Source organism: Colius striatus, chromosome 6, assembly GCF_028858725.1.
Source record: "Colius striatus isolate bColStr4 chromosome 6, bColStr4.1.hap1, whole genome shotgun sequence".
NCBI classification, from domain to species: domain Eukaryota; kingdom Metazoa; phylum Chordata; class Aves; order Coliiformes; family Coliidae; genus Colius; species Colius striatus.
The window spans coordinates 36,098,705-36,120,964 of record NC_084764.1 but is presented as its reverse complement, the minus strand read 5'-3'; the positions used below and the strand labels follow the sequence as shown (position 1 = coordinate 36,120,964).

The window sequence follows — 22,260 nt, the reverse complement described above, 5'->3', positions numbered from 1 at the left end:
ATTGTTTGGAGGATTTCCATTGCCACTTCAAAAAACAAAATAGATGTGCCTACCAAGGGCAAAGGGAAGAAATTGCACGTGGAATTGCATGGTGCAGAGAGAGAACTGGCTCTCCTTGCTTCTGGGTAGAGGATTACTCTATAAATACCAAACAGTATTACATTTAAGGTTGTTTTACCTCAATTCCTGGCTGTGCTGAAAGCTGCTATTGTACACTGGGCTTGTCATCCTGACACATTGGCAAGAGTTTGGTTTGGAAGAAAGAGTTATTACATCTAATAGCTTCTGGTCAGAGGGGAGTCACTGTGGTAATATATTTGTACCATGTATTGAGCAGCACAGAAAGCAAGGAGTAGGAATTTGGCTATTAAGTTATTCCAATAAAAGACTAACATTTCAATGGACTAATTATTCAACCTCTGTTTTATCATTAAGACTCCACCCAGTTTGTATTTTATTCTCTACATGCACACAGGCCACTGAACAGGCCCACGTCTAGAATTCTATCCAGCACACAAAGTTTCAGAGGAGCTGGGAGGGACAGGAGGAAAAACTTGTCTTTCAGGGAGAAAAAGCACAGATACCTGAAACTAAGCTGGAGCTTTCAAAATTATTAGTTACAGCTACTTGATAAAACCAGCTTGCACTAAGTGATCTAATATTAGTCATCTGTTGAAGGAAGCAGATCTTGAAAATTTGTCTGAGCCAAAGTCAACATTGACTGCTGATGGGAGAAGTTCATCTCCAAAGTAAATATGTAATTACGCAGATTTTTCACAAGTGTAATTAAGTTGATCATTACAATACATTACTGCAACAATTACAATATCTATCCACTACAAGCCCAGAACAGCCCACCTCACTGACACACAAGCAATCAGCTGGTCATAAATACATCCAGTTGCTCCAAGGCAAGCCAGGATGCTCACATTCTGCAGCCATTCCTACACATTTCCTAGCAGCCAACACCAGAGGCTAAGGTCAAATCATATGCTCAGAAAAACACACATTGTAGAAGTTCAAGACACTAGGTGTCAGGAGGCACAACGGTCATCAAGGCAGAAAACCAAGTATAAGCAGAAAATGATGGTTGCTTTGAGATCAGAGGCTAGACACATTTAAAAGCTCCAGCTGCTTCAAGAGGAGTCATAAATCCATAATTATTAGAACAGCTAGTCCGAGTGGGGAATATGTACTGGACTAGATGAGGTATGATCTTGGAGCTAGCTGAGCAAAGCCAGCTCTGCCAAGCCTCCCATCCACCACCCTGTTCTCCCCTCCCTGCACTTCCCTCTGCTTGTGCAAAAGGATCATTTGCACTCTACACCAGACCCAGAGCACAGCATCACAGTGACAAGTTTCAGAGCCTCAACAACTCAGTCGCTGCTCCTGTCCTCCCCTCCCTCATCAGAAAGAAGCTGAGTGTGAGCCAAATGAACACTTCCACCCCCAATACCACAATCAGAGGCACCAGATTTGATCTCCCAAGTCCAGTGGGGCATCTCACATACACAAATCCAGCCTTGCACATGGATGCAGAGCTAAAAAAAAAAAAAAACAAGCAACCACAACCCACAAGTAAAAGCCTCAAGATGTAACTAGAGTGGATTAAGCACACCCAGGAACAGCGAACAAGAGCCGTTTCAGCCCAGCATGTGCAAAGGCATTTACAAATCACTTCTAGAGGGATAGCATTGCTGCTGGCTTATATGCAGAATGACAAGATGACATCCTTCACCATCCGCCCCTTGTCAAGATACCTTTGTAAAGGGGCATCCTTGCCACAGGGTAACCAGGCAGTGTTCTGGCTCACAAGCTACGGAAACACGAGACAGCCTCATCAAAAAAATTATTTCCCCTCCCCAGCAACGCTGCAAGGGGACTTTTATCACTCTCAGCCCTCCCTCAAACTTCTTTCTGGGGCAGCTGCATCAGTCCTCTACCCACTCAAAGCTGCAATTCCCAGGCAAGGCACACCCAGCAGAAATCACACGTACACACCCCCTCACTACTGCCAACAGGAGGCACATACTTCAGCTATGTTTAAATCTCAAGGTATTTTGTTAAATACTCCCCTTTCATCCATATTTGATTTTTAACCAGATATTAATCAGGCACGTTTCTTAGCACTTGGCTGTCCCAGTCCCGTGCCAGGCTCCCCACTTGCAGACACGCTCCCATCTCATTCGTAAATTCAAGAACTCACAACATCCTTTTAGTCATTCTGAAAAAGGGGAACAAACTGCATCTGTCCCAGCCTGCACACAGACTTAGTTACTGTTCCCACCCTGCCTTCAACAAAAGAATTGCACTTTTGTTCCTCTAAACAGAGCCCATGCCACAGAAAATAGCCGTTTCTGTCCAGTACTATTGTTTGCACCTGACTTCCTCTGCCAGTTAACACTGCCCCGAATCTGGTAACACACCCTTCATTTTTTGCATTTAAATCTCAAGTTTCACTCTGCACAGCTACCACATTTCACAGGATATTCATTCAGTTTGGGTCCAGGGGATTAGCTTACTTGAGAAGACAAAAATAAATTATGGCTTCATCTGGCTCATGAGTCACTTGTAGCTTAGACCCAGCATGTTAGAAACACGGCTTCTCGAAATGCTGGACTCCCAAGAGGCACATAATCTCCAGAGATTCATGCCTCCTTGAAAAACTAATATTAAAGGGGGAAAAAATATAGGTATCAAGGTGATCTTTTTTTAAATACTAATCAGTTTAAGAGATACCACGTATGACTTCGCTACAGCAACAATTCCTTTAATTGGGGTATTTTCCCTAGGATTTTGTCAAGCTGGTAAGAGGACTAAAAGAAAACTCACACTGAACAGGCACTAGGAACACAGCAAGGAGTATCTGTGGTTCAATTAATTCCTCAAATAAATAATAGTATTTTTTCCTTAATCTGCAGAGAGTTGGCAACACACTCTGCATCAGTCAGCTGCAAAGAGGATCCTCTTGGAAACACCTTCGCTCCCAAGCTCATCTTCCCAAGAGCTATTTGGGAAAGGATGTCCAGGAACTTGAGCTAGATGAGGCAACTAAACCCACATCTGCTGTAACTACAATATTAAACATGATGTTTAGCCACTCCATGTCTATTCCTCATCCATACAGTGGGAGTAACCAGCTCTCTGTGACTGTGTTCATGAGCATTAACTAAAGCACTACAGGTCTCAAGCTCCAGGAAGGAGGACTGCCAGGAAAACATAAAGGCAGTTCATTTAACATCTGCATTGCTACACTATAAGAAAAAATTGCAGAGTTCAAACTTTGGTTGGCTTGGTTTAAGTTTTTTAAGCAGCCCTGTATGTCACTGAGAAAACTATCCCCCCCCAACACTCCCCTAATCCTTCCCTTTCAAGGGTTACCCATTCCCAAAAACCACACTGCTCAGTGAACACCAGAGAAGACCCAGCTACATCTGACCACCAAGACAGGAAATATATTACCTATAAATCTCACCTGCCACCTATGTAAGGAAAGAGGCACAGCTCACAGGAAGATCCCAAACAATTTTCTCATAGGCCACATAATCAACAGCAGTTCAAGCTCTTTCATTTAAATACTTGGTGTGACAGCATAATTTATACAGCCACATAGGTAAGCTGCAGACACTCCAAATGAGCTCCTCACGTATTGAAGTTACTCTTCTCTGGGAAGGAAGCTCTGCAGTGCTTGTCACCCCCTACATACTGCTAACAGCAAGAGGAGAATGAGACTTGTCGATAAATCTTGCTCTTCACATGATTATGCTGATACAATTAAGCCACTTGCAGAGCACAATCTCAGCACTTCAAATACCCTCTAGGTAAATATTTTCCATTCCAAACCTGCCGCTGTTTGCACCATCTGTTGGGCTCTGTCTGCTCTCAGTTCCTTGATGTTAGTTAACACAGACACCCTATTTATTAAATTCCAGAAACGAGTAGCTGTGCTTCAATATAAGTCTATACTTTTAAGGGATTTTTTTAATACAGTCTTAGAGCTCACACCTGACAAAATGCAGAAGTGATGCTAAGAGGAAGCTGAGAGCAGAATACTGCTACATGACACTGCCATCACTATCTCACAGATGACCTTGTCCAAGCACTGTCAGCAGTGATCACCCCGTTATCTCCTGCAAAGGTTTGCTGCCAGCACGAAGGAGGTTTTCCCCCCTCCCCCAAGCCTGACTGTCCAGGCAAGTTCATACAAGATAAGGCACAGTACGGATTCATTGCACAGCAGCTGACGCCCTGAAACCACCTGGGCTGTGGATAAAGCCCAGAGCTGGAATTAGCACCAGTGAAAGTGGAACAAGCAACCTCACATTCATCCAAGGATAAAAGTGTGCACAAACAGTTGCTAGGACAGAGCGAGGAATGGGCTAAAACAACATGCTCCATTCTCCTGCCCAGCAGCTTAACCAAGTGCTCCAAAACTGAACAGACCCTGTCACACCAGCAACCCATGGGCTTCACCAAAGCATAAGTACAAAGACACTGATACCAGCACTAGTGTGGCAGCAGGCCCAGGGCAGTGATTGTCCCCCTGTGCTGGGCCCTGGTGAGGCTGCAGCTTGAGTGCTGTGTTCAGTGTTGGACCCCTCACTGCCAGAGGGACACGGAGGGGCTGTAGTGTGTCCAGGGCTGGGCAGCAGAGTTGGGGAAGGGGCTGGAGCACAAGTGTGATGGGGAGCAGCTGAGGAGAGACCTTCTTGTTCTTGGCAACTCCCTGACAGGAGGTTGTAGCTAGGGAGCAGGGGTCAGCTTTTCCCAAGCTACAAATGATATGGTAAGAGAAAACAGTATCGAGTTGCACCAAGAGAGGTTTAGATTGGGGATTGAGAACAATTTCTTCCTGAAAGGGTTGTCAAGCACTGGCACAGGCTGACCCCGGCAATGGTTGAAGCCCCATCCCTGGGAAGATTCTGCAGCTGTGGGGTAGAGAGATAAAGGTTAGCAGTGGCCCTGGCAGTGCTGGGGGAACAGTTGGACTCAACCTTAAAGGTCCTTTCCAACCTAAATGATTCTATATTGTTCAGGACTGAAAAGTCTTACTAGGCCAAAATATTTCTTGTGGTGTTAGGGAGGAGTTGTTATTTAGGATAAAAGCTGGCACCCATCAATGACAGAAGAAATTCTCCTCGGCCCCACCAGACTCCAGAAATTGTAAGTTTTCCCTTAAAATTGCTCACTTCCAATACACACAAATCTATTACCTTCAGACTTTGGAGACCAATTATCTCCACACTACCTTCTTCCAAAGTGCCTGTAAAGGATTAAAGGTTTCTTTCCTCCAGCAGGAGAGAGCTAGGGGAGGACTGCACCTGGACAGGGCTCTCAGCATTACTCAGCAAGTCTGTGTCTTCCCCATCACTATCTTCAGGGAGTCCCTGAGGCTTCCCCTGCTCCTTCCTTCACCTGCTCATGTACAGACATGCTCTGCCCACATTACCATAAACTATTCAGAGGCATTTATACACCCAAGAAGAGTTCACTGTCTTTTGGGTAAGCATTTCCCCTTTCCCTCCTCTCCTTGCAAACAGAGGCCAGATCTGATATTTGCTCTTCAGTCACCACCCACTTCTGTTCACAGGGAACTGGGAAATGTTCTCAAAATACAAAGGGAAAAAAAACGTTCACTGCATTTTCTCACCAAAAGACCAAAGAGCAGCAAAATCTAAACTAAAGGTTGCCATCTGTGTTCCATTTTCTCAGCTTGCGGTTTCGCTCGCATCCCAAGCGGGCAGCGATAGCAGCCAAGGTCACTCACACAACAGCTCCAGACAGCCAGAAGATCCCCCATTACATCTCTTACTTTCTGTTTATATCAGAAGGCATAGTGCAACAGCAAGACTGCATAAGTAGCCATACCAGCATGAACAATCCTCTGACATTAAGGCAAAGAAAGATGTCAGCAGCTCACAGAGGCTCTGCCTCTGCAAGGCAGGTAGCAACCAAATCTTGCTACTTCTCCAAAGCTGCCAGATAGAGCTAACAAATCCAGATCTGATTAAAAACAACCCTCACTGTTCTCGTCACAGCACTGCCCAGCTGCACTGCAACAAATGGCTTTCACAGGTTTGCTCAAGGTACAACAGTACATTGCAATAAACTCTACATGAACTTGTTAGTTCTGGCTTTGCAGGCAATGCTAGAACTTGGGGTTTTGCCTAGGCTGTAGTAATGCAGGTTTACATACTAAAAATAAGAGACAAAGCTAGCAGATGAATAGCCAAAATAGAGTTTAGATTACCAGTCTGAGCAGCAGTTCCACACACTGTGAAGTTTTGGAGCATCACAGTGTCTCTGGCCATATGAGCCCATCCAGTGGCAGGAGTCAAGTATGGACTTAAGCCAGGACTCTTGAGTCAGCCAGGCAGAAGCATTAAATAAGCACAACCACACCTGAAATCTGTTTGTGCCCAGCACCTGGATGGGAGGGAGGAATCAGGCCATGCCTGTTTTGTTATTCCTATTAGCTGTCTGGAATGTTAGTAGAGGTTTGTACAAGCCAAGTTGATGTCAGCCCATAGCAGCTCAGGTTTATCACATACAAAAGCCATTTACACAAGTTTAAAGCTACTATGCATCTCAACAAAGGCCTGTTGACATTTGTTGTGGTCTATTGTATAAATATACATTCACAGTATAATCTTCCTCTTGGATCCATAGAAAGCCTCAGAGTGCAGCTACCATGCCTCCAAGTTGAGGGGTGGGGGCCAAAGTGCAGCACATCCTGGCCTGGATTGCTCAGGGTTTTGCCATGGTTCTTGCAGCCAGCACAGAACCCTTTCCTAGAACAGATGAGTTTTGCATTACCAGTACAACCATCCACATATCCTCTGGCTGAGGTCACAACACTACCTGTCACCCATCCTGTCCCCTGCTCCATCTGCTGACACAACCACATGCAATGGCATTCACAAAACTGGCTGCCAAAAAAAAGGCCAGGTGAACGGTCTTGGCTATGAGGGTATCAAGCTATCTTACTGTGACATTGCTTTATTTTTTTCTGACACGGGAATAAGTTGTAGTAGCGCTAAGCATATTTATACTGAGACTTCTGCACCTACCCTTGCCATGCCCTATTACTTCAACTTCATTAAAAAACACTCTACAGCACCCACAGCAATTACACAGTTGAATCCACTCTGGTGGATAATATCTGAAGATAATATCTTGGGATATTTGGAGCTGCTACAGCCCTTTCACCTCTTTACATCCAATTCAGTCTCTGGAAGCAGGGAAGAACAGGCAAAAGCAGGTATGAGCAGTAGCGTCTCAACACTCAAATTCCTCTCATACTTTCACAGCAATCTGCAAAGGAAAAACAGCTGGAATGAAAACTTTTCCTTATCCCAGTATACATAGTAAATATAACTATCTAAATACACATTCCTGTATTGTGTAGTCTTGTTTATGTTTTTAAAAATAAAAGTAAAATAAGAAGAGAGAGAGACAAAAGAAAAGGCCTTCAGTCCAGCTTTGTTTTCCCTTGGATTGCTGTGAAAGTATGAATGGCATTTGAACACTGGCAGGCTCCTGCTCATTAAAAAAAAAAACAACCAGATTTTTTTACACGGGAGAGCTGCAAGTAGTCAAGGAAAAGATTCAATTGTATTATCTGCCTATGCAACCCAGAAGAAGTGATTACCTCCCTGAGCCTTGGAACAGCCTCACAAAGCCTGGTTTTCTCAGGCTGCCTGGCAGGAGCAGCACCATTGCCCATGCCTTACCTCACCTCCCCTGGGCAGGCACAAGCTGTCCTATGCTTTGAATCCAGGGCAAAGCAGACACCCTCAACACCTGAATGACAGGAAAATCACAACAGATTGCTAACGAGGACAGAAGTTTTTTAGGTGATGTATTTCTGAAGTTTGCACATACCTATGGAGAGGTCTGAATAATCTATTGCTTGATTCTCCAAATTTTTACTCAACTTTGCCCTTAACCATATTGGTCAGATGACATTTTAGCCTACTCACTTCCATTTCTCCAGACACACAGGAAGTTTTAAACCTACCACTTGTTCTGTGGGACTCTAGACCATCTGCTGCTAAAGCTTTTCTCCAAATTTCTCACCAACACAGCAAGTACCAATGGAGAAGCAAAAACATATCCGGTCTTGAAGTCACTCAGAGCAATGTTTATGCAGGTCTACAGAGTGGAATTCATTAACCTTTGTACCTGCACACCCCGATGGTGCAGCAATGGCCAAAACTATCCTATAACCAAGCCACATACAGACTAATAGGGTCACGCTGGTCCTTTCACCAACTTTCTGCCCACATTGAATGAGGTCTCACAGGAACTTGGGGAGGAGGGATGTACGTGTGCATGGACGTGACAACACAAAAGGAAGACAAGAAGTCTCTAAATAGATGAGGTAATTTGGAAATTTTCCTATAGCAATGCATCACTGAAGTTTTCCTGCAAGGATATATTAAATTCATGGTAGGAGTATTAACCTCATCCATATTAAAATTTCTTTCCCCTACAAAAATGTTCTTTAGTATCAACACCATAAAAGTGACTTTATCCAGACTTATTCTTAAATGTGTAATTTAACAGATGAGAACAGACACCTGCCAATAAAGACAGGTGTTAACCCAGGAGATTCTGTTTAGCTCCAGACTTCTTAACCAAGCAAGATTTACTGAAGTATGCGCCCGCAGTCCTTTACCCTCTTGCAAAAGGAACAAAGGAAACGGAAATGACTAATCAAAGCAGGAGCACATTAATATATTTTGGTATGTGGAAAGGGAAAATTCTAGTGGGTATTTTAAACATTCCCAACAGGAGAAAGTACTGCCACACGTATGCCAGCTGCCACCAAGGCTCAGCTGTGCCTGGGAGAGGGGGAAGAAAGAAAAAAAAGTTGTAGCCCAAAGAGGAGTTGTGTATTTTCCATTTCCCAGCATGAGCTCTGCTGGAAGCGTACCACAGCGACCACAGTGCAAGAGCGCTCTGTGACTTGGCTGATGATGCCTTTGCCTAATGACATGCGTGGAAAGGAGGCAGGGCCAAGGCAAACAGCAATGTCTCAGTGATAACGGGTGCACTTTGACTTGAACTGTAGGAGAAACCCAGCCTAGAGACATGCTCCAGAGGGAAAAGGTGAGAGTTTCTTGGAGCACTGCCAATGGCAGCCTTCTCCTGTAACTCCCATGGACACTTAGCTCAGCTTAGCAAAAAATGCCCTCGCCCTCACCCTCAGGGTAACAAGAGATAAGGGAAGAGATGTCTCTCCCTGCCTCCAGTGGCATCCAGCAAGTCACAGCTCACCCACAGCCACAGAGCACAATCCCATGCCACATCTTCCTAAGCTTAATTCCCTCAAAATCCTCAAAGCTCTCCATTTCCTGCACATGCAAAGGGGCCAGGCTGCCAGCAAAACACTGTACCTTCAAGTCTTTCCTTGCACTTTGCCACTGCTCCTGCACAAGGCAAGCCACTGATGTCCCAGTACAACTGGATTTAATAGTTGGTTTTTAATCCCATGCCCCCCCACACACCAGCTGCCTCCGTGGGAAGCTCTTTGGGGTAGCTACAGTAACATATTTGCTCAGAGCAACAGGGCAGAAGCCTGAAGGACTACTGTGATAAACCAAAAATTAGAGCTTTCAAACCCCTTCTTAAAAGAGATCAAAACCAATCAATCTAGCAACAACCCACTATAGTCATTTGTGCACTGAGATGGCACAGCACAAAAGCATTGCTGGCTCAGTAAGAGAGGAGTTGGACCGATGCCTGTCTGTCCGGCTGCAATTGTTCCTGCACTTCATAATTAAGGGCTACAATTCACTCTTTCTCTAATGCCAAATCTCAAAAGACACATAGTGACAGAACCATTTTAAATACTAAATGGGCAGTTATTGCTGAACTAACTGCTATGGTTCAGACCTCCCTAGCTCCAACCTTGCTGAATGCAAAAGACACAGAGAAACGAATATTTCATGTTCTTGCAGAGTGATTTGTAATCTTCCACCCCAAACACTGCAAGAAGCCTGAAGTTAATTAAGCAGGTCTTTACTCGGGTATTGCAAAATGACAACTCCAGTCACTCCATTTTCCCTTTATTTCTGTTCACTGTGCTGTTCGACACAACTATACAAAGAGTTTCATCAACCTCTCAGTGACTCAACAATCCTATTGTGAAACAGCAATGGACAAAAGGAGAAGCTGACAGCAGACAGATGCTCTCCTCTATTGGAATTCCTAGAGGAAAATGAGATTGACCTGCACTAAGAACAGGCTTCAAGTTAAAAGGATAGTGTTTAAAGAAATCAAAACTCTTAAGTGATCATGAATCATATCAGATCTTTCATGTGGTTTCACCTCGCTACCTGAAGCTTTAAGATACTATTTACTGCACATATGTCTAAGCAGTTGAGTGATTTCAATTTTCTCCTAAGGAAAAGAAAGTGTGATTGCTGCATCAAAGGGAGGCAAGATTTTCCTCCCTTCTTATCACATACAGCATATTGGGGGGGAGGGGAGGAGTGGAAAAAGTTATCTACCAGTTCAGCAATCAAAGTTCACAGAGTGTTCATTAATTTTGAAATATGTCAACACTAAAATTCAGGGGTATGCCCTTAGTGCTCAGCCCTGAGATTTCAAAAGGGCAGCCTCAGTTTAGACTAATAAGATAGGAGGAATGCAAACTCAACATATAGAAGTCAAAGTTTCTGAAAGTTGACAGTGGCATCATAGAATTATCACCAACATACAGAACACAACTCCAAACTAGGACTTAATAAGCCTAGTAGCACCATAGTAAGTACTATCAGCCTCCCCAGGCTGGAATTGTCTCCTCTTCAGCCCTCACAGCTGGGTAAGCACTGCATCAGCATGCCTGTTTTAACTTTTAATCCTGTACACCACAGTCATGGCTCAGAAAGACAAAAAAGCATTGGAAAATCTGAACACTCAGGCTTCAGCAGGCACTCCTTGTGCTGTGCTGAACTACATCCAGGCAAATAGGGGCCATACCCAACAGATCAGCTTCCTCTAGCTCGTACCTTGCAGGGTGGGGTGCAAGCCAGAGGACAATGCTGGCATAGGAACAAATGGGCAGTAACAGGCCACCAAAGCATTTTGACTGCAAGTCAGAAAAAAACACACTCAATTGTCAACCCAACGAGGTGCTCAATGTTGTAACAGGGAATCTGCAGCCTCTGTACCCAGCATAGCTGCTGTACTTTACTGCACCAGACTCCTACTCACCACTCCTGTCACTTCACTACAGAGGTGAACCAGAGCCCAAGGGCTGCTGGGAACATGTTTTAACTGCTACAAGAGATACCTACCACTCTTCTGCTAATAGCAATCGATGAGCTCTAATCTGTAGTCACGTAAGGAATGACACATGCAGAAGAGGGTTGGATTTTATTACAGCTGCGTGTTAAAATAATACACCAGATTAAAACATTGTTCATAATCTATTTAAGAAAACCTTTAAACATAGGGAATGTGGACATACACATTCCAGACTGTATGTGGACCACAGAAGCTTCTGATGATGGCAGGCTTCCTACAATACTGATATTTTGACTTTCAGCACAAATTTGCATCAGCTGAAGGCTGATCATACTCTCACAGCCAAGACTCCTACAACAGACACAAGTTATTTTGCTGCATAGCAAACCTGTCCTTCAACATCTATCCTGAAGTATATTATCATACAGGCATAAAGACAGCAATTCTATATCCAAGCCAGACCCCTTAAGCTGCAGAACATGGTATTGTTGATACTCTTGGAAATAAAAGTTTCAAAATGGTTAAGGAACAAGAGAGGCTTTAGAAGTGGTCCCTACACCACTGGCATCGTCCAAGTTACCCCAGGATATTCCAAAGGATAAACAGCACTATGAGCTCCAATTTTAAGTTTAAGAAATTGCTACTGAACTGTGATCATTTCCCTGCTGAGGTAGGCAAAGTGTTAAGGCCCCTCTCCAGTCTCTTTCAAGACACTCCACATGGTGCTGACCTCAATAAATGGGCTAAAAGTTCACCTCATCATCTCTCCAAAACACCACTTCTCCAAAACTGCGCTATGACAGGGACCTCACTGGCTGTAGCTCCACTGAGGTATCACCCTTTTAACTTCCACATCAAAAGGGATGTCAGACACTGGCCCAGGCTGCCCGGGGACACTGGAGAGTCCCCATCCCTGGAGAGATTCCAAAGTCATGTGGCTGTGGTGCTGAGGGACATGGGTTAGTGGTGGTCATAGCACTGCCAGGTTAACAGTTGGACTTAATAAGCTTAAAGGTCTTCTCCAATCTCAACAATTCTGTAATATGTGCTTCTAGATGGTAACATCACATATTCCTCACCCTAAAGCTTCTTTTCACCTTGTCAATCTCTCTGTGGTTCATTTACCAGTCTGCTGAAGGTGCTCACACATTAAGAAAGGATATACAGTGACATTTCAGTGCAAGGACCATTTAGAATCTGGGCTGTCAGCTTAAGAAGACCAAGTGGACTCAGGAACCAGTGCAGTATTTTGGCAGTACTTGGATCTTGTCTTAAACACCCAGAGCAAGAGACTAAGCTCACCTCTACCATTAGGGAAAGTGCTCCAGCTCCTCCACAGACAGGTTTTATACTTGAATTACAGCTGGCCACAGGATGAAGGAGTTTTCTTTCACCACCTTCCTTGTTGAGTCTCAGTGAGCAATGCTGAGGGTTGCTTATGTCACTTAGCAGCAGCCCAGCAGACTCTGCATCACTCCTTAGCCATAGCGGTCCCAGGCTCACGATCCAGTTCACTGCATAAATGCAGATACTGCATAACATTGGGAGCTGGATGACAACATACATGAACCCCACAAAAGAAATGTTCAAAATTCACCTCGAAGGGTTTCCTGGTTTCCTCCACATATGATCATAAGGACCAAGCTTGTAAGAGTTTCCTAAAGGGATTTCAAATACACGTCACCATTTTTGGAATTTTGGGTTCAAGTCAATAACCCAACATCCCAGAGTTCTCCCTCAAGAAACAGCCTCATAACCACACACCCACCTCAGTGCACTCAGCTTCACTGATCAGTACAGTACTGAACTCAAGAACATGCCAGATTGTTAAAGAGCCCTAAAAAATGCTCAGCAACAGAAATGTGGAGTAATTGAGGTCATTTCTCTCATGCTTCTCTGGGTTTTCACTCGCCTGGCTTTGTTATCCCACAATCTGCTCCTCCTTTGGCACGGAAGGATTGAACAAACTGCAACCACACAGCTCTAAACTTATTTGTCTCCAACTTCAGATATGCCTCAAACTCTTATTCCAGCAGCCTGCCATAGGGAGCGGATATTAATAAACTGACTTAGAAACAGGCACACTAGACCCAAAGCTAAGAAATTCTTGTTTTAGCACACAAACAGCATGTAAAAAAAAAGGTAGCAATTGGGAGACAGTGAGGGGCTGAGAAGGCAGGCTCATAATGGAAATATCTGACCAAGAATTCTCACAAGCCCTCAAAAGTTCTGAAACCTCACCCCTTTGGTAGTACTTTTCACATGCCTCAGACTGTAGACTAGGTTACACAAGCTGTAATTGTGCCCCATCAACCCTCCCTCCTTCCTTCCCACCCACCCACTGTACTCTGCACCTCAACAAATCCATGTGTTAAAGTATGCTGAGGCAGAGAGGTCTACTTGTTGCTTCCACAACTGGCCTGGTGTACTGCCACCTGTGCAGAGAAGGCTTGGGTTCCTTGTACGTCTTGAACTAGGCTCTAACCCACTAAAAGCTACTTTAAAATAATCTGTTTTTACATACACACACGAAGCTGTAAAGATATTTACTAAATTTAGCATGCAACCCAATCCTAGCAGTAATGTAGCACTGGCTGCAGAGATGGAAGTGATCTTAGGTGAAGGTAATAAAGGAGAACTGTCAGTCCCCACACTGAGCTGCCATGAAAGCCCAGGGAACACAGTAAAACCCTAACCCAACCTCCATAAAAGGTCTCCATGGTTTTGAGATGCTACTTCTGCCTTTCCTCTGGATAATTCTTCTCATCTACTCTAAGACAGGTTTGCCAACAACATATTCTCAGAGTTTGAACTTGGAGAAGTGAAGCTTTGATAAAGAGCAGCACAGTTCTTGTATCAGTTGATCGCAGTTGAAGTCACACACACTGCCAACAGGTATTTACCCAAGCAAAAGTCAGTAGGTGTGACATGGGATGCAGCATTCACCTGTAAACCCAGTTTTCTGCCAACTTCCCAGCACCACACCTCACAACTGCAGATGCTGCCTAGTTCAAAATAAAGACATGCCAAAGGACATGTCGAGACTCTCCAAAGGACAGCAAGTGCAAGGAGGCAAAAAAGCTCCTACCTAGAACCATAGGGAAGGGCTCTTCCTGGCACAGCACCACTGAACTTTCATCACTTCACAGATTTGAAAGTGTCCTGTGAAAGATCCATTGGGTAAGATTTGCTGTAGCCATGGTGCTACTCTTAGGTATACCTGGAGTTGAAAGAGAAGGGCAGAAGAGATGCTGCAACTGATTTCACGCCCCTGGTTTTCAGTCCATGCACAGCATGGCATTGAGTAAAGGCAATCCCTACATGAAAGCCAAGCTGGGATGTTCCTCATGCAGCATAAGCAGTATTTTAGGGGACAAAGCAGTGCTAATTATCACAAAAGCCTTTCAAATCAGTTTGGGAAGCAGGAAAAAACACCACTTTCTGGGACCAGGCTTCACCCTCACCCACCATAGCAGAGCCTGAAAGGAAGATGCATTCAAGAGCTGCCTAGGTCATTGCAGCAGAGCAGCTTCCCTGGGGGCCAGGTCACAAATGGGACCAAGAGAACAGCATCAGCAGCTGCTCTGCTGGTGACTTCTTGGCATCTTCAACTGCAGCCGCTTGGCCTCAGCTTTTCCTTCTGTTAAATGGGAGCGTAAGCACTCTCCAGCCTGCCTGTGTGCCAGGGCAGGTGGACAATGCCATGCAAGAGCCTAGAAGAGAGATACTGGTGACTGCCCAATGCAAGTCATCGGCTCTAAACGCTCCTGCCACCCAGGACTCTCCACCAGAGGCTCAGAAAATGTTCACTTCCTTTAATAAATTGGATTTTCTTTGTACTCGGTAAGTATGGATTTTTCAACTTAAATCCCTACAGCAAATAGGCTGTGAAAAAAAAAACGCAGTCGTAACCAGTGGTCAGATTAAACCAGTAACGATAAAGTTATCAGCTGACTGATATTACAGGCTCTCTTATTAGTCAGTCACTATCTGGTCCAATCCTGGCACACTTTCTGAATAGCTGCACCTTGTGCAATAGCTTAGTCATCATCTTCCTTGACAGCTATACACTTGCAAATAGATTACAAGTCCACTCACATTTTCCCATGAAAATTTTCCCCTTCGTCCTGCTATAAGAAGGACAGGAGCAGAGTGCTGCCACACCCAGGAGTGGGCTGCTCCTCCCCTTGAGGGGGAGGCCTTAGTGCTTTTACCTCCTGGACTCAGTGCTTTTACCTTCCTATCCAGTTGCAGGCAGACAAAAGACACCATTTCACACCACTGACGGGAACGAGATGCACTAAAATTTGTCACATCCATGAAATAAAATACCCTGCTTACCATTTTCAGTCCATACAGGACAGAGTAATGCAGAATTAAGCCAACATTTCTTCTACAAGAAACCTTTGCAGAGTGGAATTTGAAAGCAAAAGGAGCCCAAAATAATTGAGGTTCAGCTTATACTGTTCTGGCAGGTAACATAGCTAAATGGAAGATGGTAACTCTGGACCTAGGTACTTCCCCTCTGCAGATTGTTTTTAGAAGTGCCATGAATCATGGGCATAAATATACCAGGCTTTAAAAGCCTTTGATACTCACATAATTCTCAACTCAAGCTTTCTTCTCCCTGGATCATTCAACACATACTCACGGAGCTGGACATCAGACAGGCAGACTGAGAAGCTCAGCTATTCAATTAATACATGCAATCCAAAAATGAGACCTCACATTTGGCTGGACAACATCAACACACCTCTTCTGAGACGGAAAAAGCTTTCCCTGATTCTCAATTAGTCATTCAACTACAACTTGAAGGAAATTAGGAGTTTGCTCTGTTTCCTCAACTTAACAGCATAAAAGGGCTTAAAGATGTTTCCTGCAGCAGGGGAGCAGTGAGCAGATGTGGAGTAGAGCAGTCAGTGATTTGCAGGATTGCCTGGCTGTAAGCAGATCCAGACAGGGCAGAACAGGCAAGAGGATCAGCCAGGAGGGAGGGTGTCCCATGGGAAAGAGCAAAAACCAGCAAGAAGTCGTGCTTCCCCTATTTCACTACCACTGGAAATCCTGCACAGCTGACAGGGACAGCAGCGGGGAGCTGTTAATGGTAGTGGAGGACAAAGCTATTTATAATACAATTAGTGCTAGAAAATGAGCAGCTTGTCCACGTTACTAATTTACAGATACTTTCTCCAAGTCAGAATGCAGCCTCAGGGATCTACAAGCAAATATAAGGTTTCATTCAAAAAAGGAAAAAAATGCTATTCTTCTAAATAAGTCTCCTTTGGAAGAAAAGGGGAAGGAATGTCACACAGATTCCCAGAATCTTAAGGGTTGGCAGGGACCTCGAAAGATCATCCAGTCCAATCCTCCTGCCAGAGCAGGACCACCTATACTAGGTCACACAGGAACTCATCCAGGTGAGTTTTGAATGTCTCCAGAATCACCTACTTGTCTTCAGTAACAGGAATTTAGAGCTGTGAATTTTGATATGCACCGTAGTCACAAACACTAACAAAAACTAAGAGCACCGCAGAAAATGAGGAGAGCTGCATAAAAGTAACTATTTTATTTCTAATTAACACACAAGCCTTACAGTTGTCCTCTACCTCCCATCCCCCACATATTGCACAGCAAAATTCAAGGCTTGAAGCTGCTAAAATACTTCTGTGCATCATACAGTTGCAAGAACAGGAGATCATATTCTTTATTTTTTCTGGGAAGAAGCAGCTTCCCAGAGTTTTCATACGCATACATGCAACATAAACCTTTTCTCCTTTTCCCTGTTTTTCACAGAACTTAAGAGACTTACTGAAAAAGAAATCACCTTTAGTTAAATGGGAAGTATTAAAAAGGATCATGAGATTTGAATTCTTTAGTGCCTCGGATTAGTTTCCACAACGATCATTTTCCCTTCTAACTCCTCACTGAGCTTCAATCAAAGAATGCTCATATTGGGGTGGATTTTAGCACTTCTTGTATCACGACACTGCAGCATCCAGGCCAATAAGGTGGTGAGGCAGCAGAACTGATACATTCCCAGGAGATCTCTGATTAGTTTTGCAGTATGGATAGATACTGCTCCAAGCCTACACTCTGCCCAGTACCCATATTTAGGGACCGAGATGACCTGACAGTGCCCTCATAAGCTCATTTATTAAGATTCACTTACTCATTCTACTATAATCTAATTAGACTGCAGCACTCCTGCACACAGGCGTGGAGGCAACCAAGAAAAGACAGGTCCAAACACAGGGGAACCTGGCCCAGGTACTACTTCAGGTCTGAAATGAGAAGGGAAAAAAACCCCTTGGGTATGCCTGCATACTTGTCTCCTTGCTCAGAGCAGGGCTTGGACCCATTCTAGCTTGGGGTGGCAGGGGAAAGCAAAGACCAATTTTTCACCTGGAAGAAGCAGCAGAATCCAAATGAACATGCAGTGCTGATCAATGTGAGGGCTGCTGCTCCCACTTTGAATTCCTTGGAAAGAACAGCCAGCATTAAGTTCCTTGAGGGGGAAAAAAGAGCAGAAATCCAAGTCTCTTCGGTAATGCCCACAGCAGCAGGCACAGATGTGTGCCCAAGCCACAGGCATCAGCCTGGAAAACATGCCAACACATCCACTCTGCAAGACATTACTTTAAAGGCTCCATTCTGGCAAGAAACAGAAAGTTTTTCAAGCTCAGCTGTATCCCCCCCTCCTGCAGCCAGCTGTAGCTCAGGCATGCGAACAGGAAGCAGCTTTTACATTTCTAAAAACATAAATAAATACCTTTTTTTTTTAAAGGCATCATGTGTTTTACTTGCTTGGACATCTTGTATAATGATGAGAGGAGAAACAGATTCCTAAGAATCATGAGCTGGTAATTCTCCTATCTATCATCATTGTAGTTCATGTATAGTCATTAAAAAGAAGGGATTTGTCTGGGACAGATTTAGCCCAACAACTCCCTGACTCATTAGCCTAAAACAATCACCACAGGAATGCCAAAAAGTTCAAGAGCTTCCTACAGCAAATAGGTGCCCCAAAATATCTGGTTTTGAAAAAAATACTTTAATCCTGCTGCTTTGCCAACACAGAGCAGGAAGCCCAAGAACTAAAACAGGTGCGTAAAGTTCCCTTTATATTAAAAAGGTTTTGATGAATAAAGGTAAAAGGTTTTCTCTGACAAGGAAATCCTGAGAATACTGTTAAGACAACGAGAGGAGGAAACTTAAAGACCTTGACTTGTTGAACCTATCAAAACAATTGGCCAAAAGGGAATCCAACTGCTCCCTCTAACTACATCAGGGAGCGAAAACAACTATTTCAACCAAATGGCAACATAGAGTAAAAACCAAACAATACCAACAGGCCATAAACACCATGAGGATGGAAATTCACCTCATGCTCTTAGGCTTAGAGGAGGCTTTCCAACAGCTCTCTCACTGAGAGAGGGGCAAAGAATCAAGTTTCTCCTTCGGCAGTTCCGCAACAAACGGTATCCTCAGTGCTATAAACAGGGAAACTACACTTGAGCAAGGGCTCTCTTCCGCTCTCAGGTTCTCATCTGCCCACTTGCTGCCAGGGCTTTTGATCAGACAGCAAGAATGAAGAATTACCCTCCTGTCTTTTGGTTGTTCTCCACCCCTCCAGGATGATATGGAAGATATTCACACAAATTCCTTGGGCACATCATCGGGGTATGACCAGGGAACTAAACTTGGTAGCTGAAGCTCTCACAAAGTCAACGGCGAGAGGTGGGTGTCTTGGCAGCAGCCGGGGAAGGGATTAGGAGCAACCAAGTTTGATGCTTAAAATAAACCACATGTCCTCTCCCTCCATGTCCTTATGCTTAAGGATCTTGGCCAAAAACATATTTAATCTATAATCATCACCTCTGAAATTCACGGAGAGTTTCAGTTTGAGGGATTTTGTTAACCCTTGGTTTTCAGCACCAACAGTCAAGCAATGATTAGACACTTTTGAGCCATAACCAGCTCTTCTTCAACAGCGGGAGTGCATGATGCAAATGAAAGCTGTGACATGGCTAGCTGAACAACACTGCAGCTTTATACAGGCTTGAGAAAGTCCTTCCTTTCTCTTCAAAGGGTTTAAAAAAGAAAGCAGTTCACAGGTTATCTATAATAAGAGTTTTATGACAGTGGAGGACAAAGGATCAAATTAAAACCTAATTGTATTCTTCATAGACTTCTGAGAGCAGAATGTATCTTCTTGAGACTGTCTAGATAAAAGTGGAAGAAAAAAAATAACAGGGAAAGTAGTTGGTAATAACTCTAACAGAGAATTGGTGCTTCTATCCAAACCCCAACCTTCCTCTGCTGCAGTTACATACAAAAGTTATTTTAATCACAGTATGCAGAAAGCAGCATCAGCATATGAGGCAAGAGAAAAAATATGTAGTAAAGCGAGTTGCATAGCCTGCTCACGGACAGAAATCACAGTGCAGTTATAGGGAAGAGGTGTATAAAGGAGAGAAATGCTTCAATCCACCAACAGAAGAGGCAAGAAAAGTATCTGAATGAAGGTGGAACGTGGGAACTGAATCCCCTTTTCACTTTCATAGCAATCAATTCAGACTTTCCAGTAAGGGCTTTTTGCCTTATCACACATAAAGAGATGTTAAAACAGAACTTGTCAGTTATGTCTATTAAAGCATGCATGTTGTCGGACAGAGGTGGTAATGAAATACCAGAAAAAGAGAATTTTAAACAAAGAACTACAGCAGAGCATCAGCTCAGTTCCTCTTCCACAACCCACTTCCACAAAACAAGAAACTATCATCTTCAAGATTTTTTAACAGTGACCTCAAAAATACACATCAGAGGCTTTGAGTCAAGAAAAGGTCACAAAGTGACAAAACTAAAGCCCACAGATGTATGTGCCTCACTAGAAAGTAGCACTCTGCATCACCTACCTAAAAGAGAAAACACACTAAGCTACACTATTCTTAATAATCGCCTAATTAAAAGACTTCATCAATTGAAATTAGTCGGATAAAAGAGATGGCAGCTTTGCCACCTTAACTCCTCTTCCCCCTTCAATAACTTGCATAGTAGAGGAAGGCTTCCAGTAAGGGAGAAAGCTGGCAGAAGGGTATGAACATCTCCAGGGTTAACACAGCTGCACACAGCTCATACCAGTGCCGTACTGAAGCGGACAGGCAACTTTAAGGAATTAAAATAACCCTGAGAAATCTAACCTGTGAACGTGAGGGAAAAGCAGTGTGTTTTCTGTGTGTGGTTAAGGCCACCACAGGAACACAAAATGGGCCAGACACAGTTTCCACCAGCGAAGCGTGACGCTTCACCAAACTTCGCAGGGCCAGCCAAGCACTGCAGCACTCAGTTCATGCCAGACCTGCGCCAGCGCACCGAAAGCCACGCGAAATCCTTACAGATCCTACTTTGAGGTTTCCGTGTCCCAGGCAGTGGGTAGGTACCAAGGCAGACCAAGGGAAGTCGATCCATACATCAGCTTTTCTCCCCGTTTTTAACGGTTCAGTTGGCTTCGGGAAGGTTACCGGGCGACATGCTCGGCAGGCACCGATCCCTAGACCCCGCGCTGCCCAACAGCCGTCCAAACTCCCCGCCCCATCGGCCCACGGCCGTGACTGGGAGCAGCTTCTCCCCCGGGAGCGCGGCCCGCGGCGCAACCTCCGCCCTCCCCCTCCGGCCAGCCCCAGGACGGCAGCGGAGACCGCGCCGCCGGAACCCGCCGCCCGGGCCGCAGCCCCGGGGCCCGCCCCGCCGCCCACCTGCCGGCACCGCCCGCCTGCCCGCGCCCCACGGCCCGGCCACGCCGAGGCCTAGGCCCACCGCCCCTCGCCGGGCAGGCCGCGGGCAGATCCCGGGCCGCTGGCCCTTCCCTCCGCAGCGCCGGTCCCGGCGCTTCCCGGGCGGCACTCACCGTCAGGCGCAGCGGAGTCGAGCCGGGCCAGGCCGTGCGGAGCGGCAGGGACGGAGCGACGGCAGCGAGCCCGTGCCTGCGCGGCGCTGGCGGGCAGGAAGGGAGGGAGGGCGGGACGGAGGAGGCGGCACCGCACGTCCGCCGCGTCTGCCGCCCCCTTCTCCGTTAAAGGCGCGCCCCTGCCGTTGCCTTCCCACCTCCTCCTGCCCCGGCCGGGAGTCCTCCGGCAGCCTCCCGCGGGGGTCACCCTGTCAGAGCCCGCAGCTGCCCCACTCGCAGGGATACCCTCGCAAGTGCGGAGCGCCTAACTGCACAGCCACTCCCCTGCAGCGACTCTCCCGGACGGGTTTCCCACGTGTGTGGTACCTCCACGCAGAGCCTTGCCGTGGGCATGGGGATGGCTCCCAGACCTCCCCCACCAGGGGATCCCCAGGGATCACCCACACAGACCTCCCGCACGCACGGATCCGCCCACACAGCTTTCTCATACGTATAGATACATCCACCCGGATCCCACTCAAGCGTGGGACTCACTGCCCGAAGACTTCACCCACGCAAGTATCTCCCCACCTATGAGTAGGGACCACCCCCCTACGGAACTATCCCATGCAGGAATACCGCTGCTCGTATCCTCCACCAACAGCAGCCCCATACACAGGGGGACCATCCGCCCGAATTAACTCCCCCAGTGCCAGCTGGCTCCCCCCGGGAGCGGCAGAGGGGGAAGGCAGGGGACCCCACGGCCCAGGGGCAGCCAGGCAGTACGCACGTCAAGGCCTCTCCCCTAGAACATGAAGGACATCAGGGCACTTCTCCATGACCACAATCAGGGGTTCGTGCAAAGTTTCCCTTAATTGCCTTAAACCTGCCTGGATCTGTACCGTGGAGCTGCCCTGCCCGCAACACCAGGGCTCGTTCCATCAGCTGAAGCTCCTCGGCCCACGGCCGTGACTGGGAGCAGCTTCTCCCCCGGGAGCGCGGCCCAACCTCCGCCCTCCCCCTCCGGCCAGCCCCAGGACGGCAGCGGAGACCGCGCCGCCGGAACCCGCCGCCCGCGCCGCAGCCCCGGGGCCCGCCCCGCCGCCCACCTGCCGGCA

General features: G+C 45.9%; 1 protein-coding gene across 11 annotated transcripts in view; it reads right to left on the bottom strand.

Moving 5' to 3' along the window:
* KTN1 (kinectin 1) overlaps positions 1-22,260 on the bottom strand; it is an 87,681-nt gene that overhangs the window by 60,246 nt on the left and 5,175 nt on the right. Inside the window, exon 1 of one of the 11 annotated variants that reach the window (XM_061998862.1) lies at positions 21,164-21,268. The exons of the other annotated variants lie outside the window; for them this stretch is intronic. The gene's annotated coding sequence lies outside the window, so the exon portion shown is untranslated. Of the gene's footprint in view, positions 1-21,163; positions 21,269-22,260 lie in introns of those variants that run through there. 11 annotated transcript variants of the gene reach the window in all.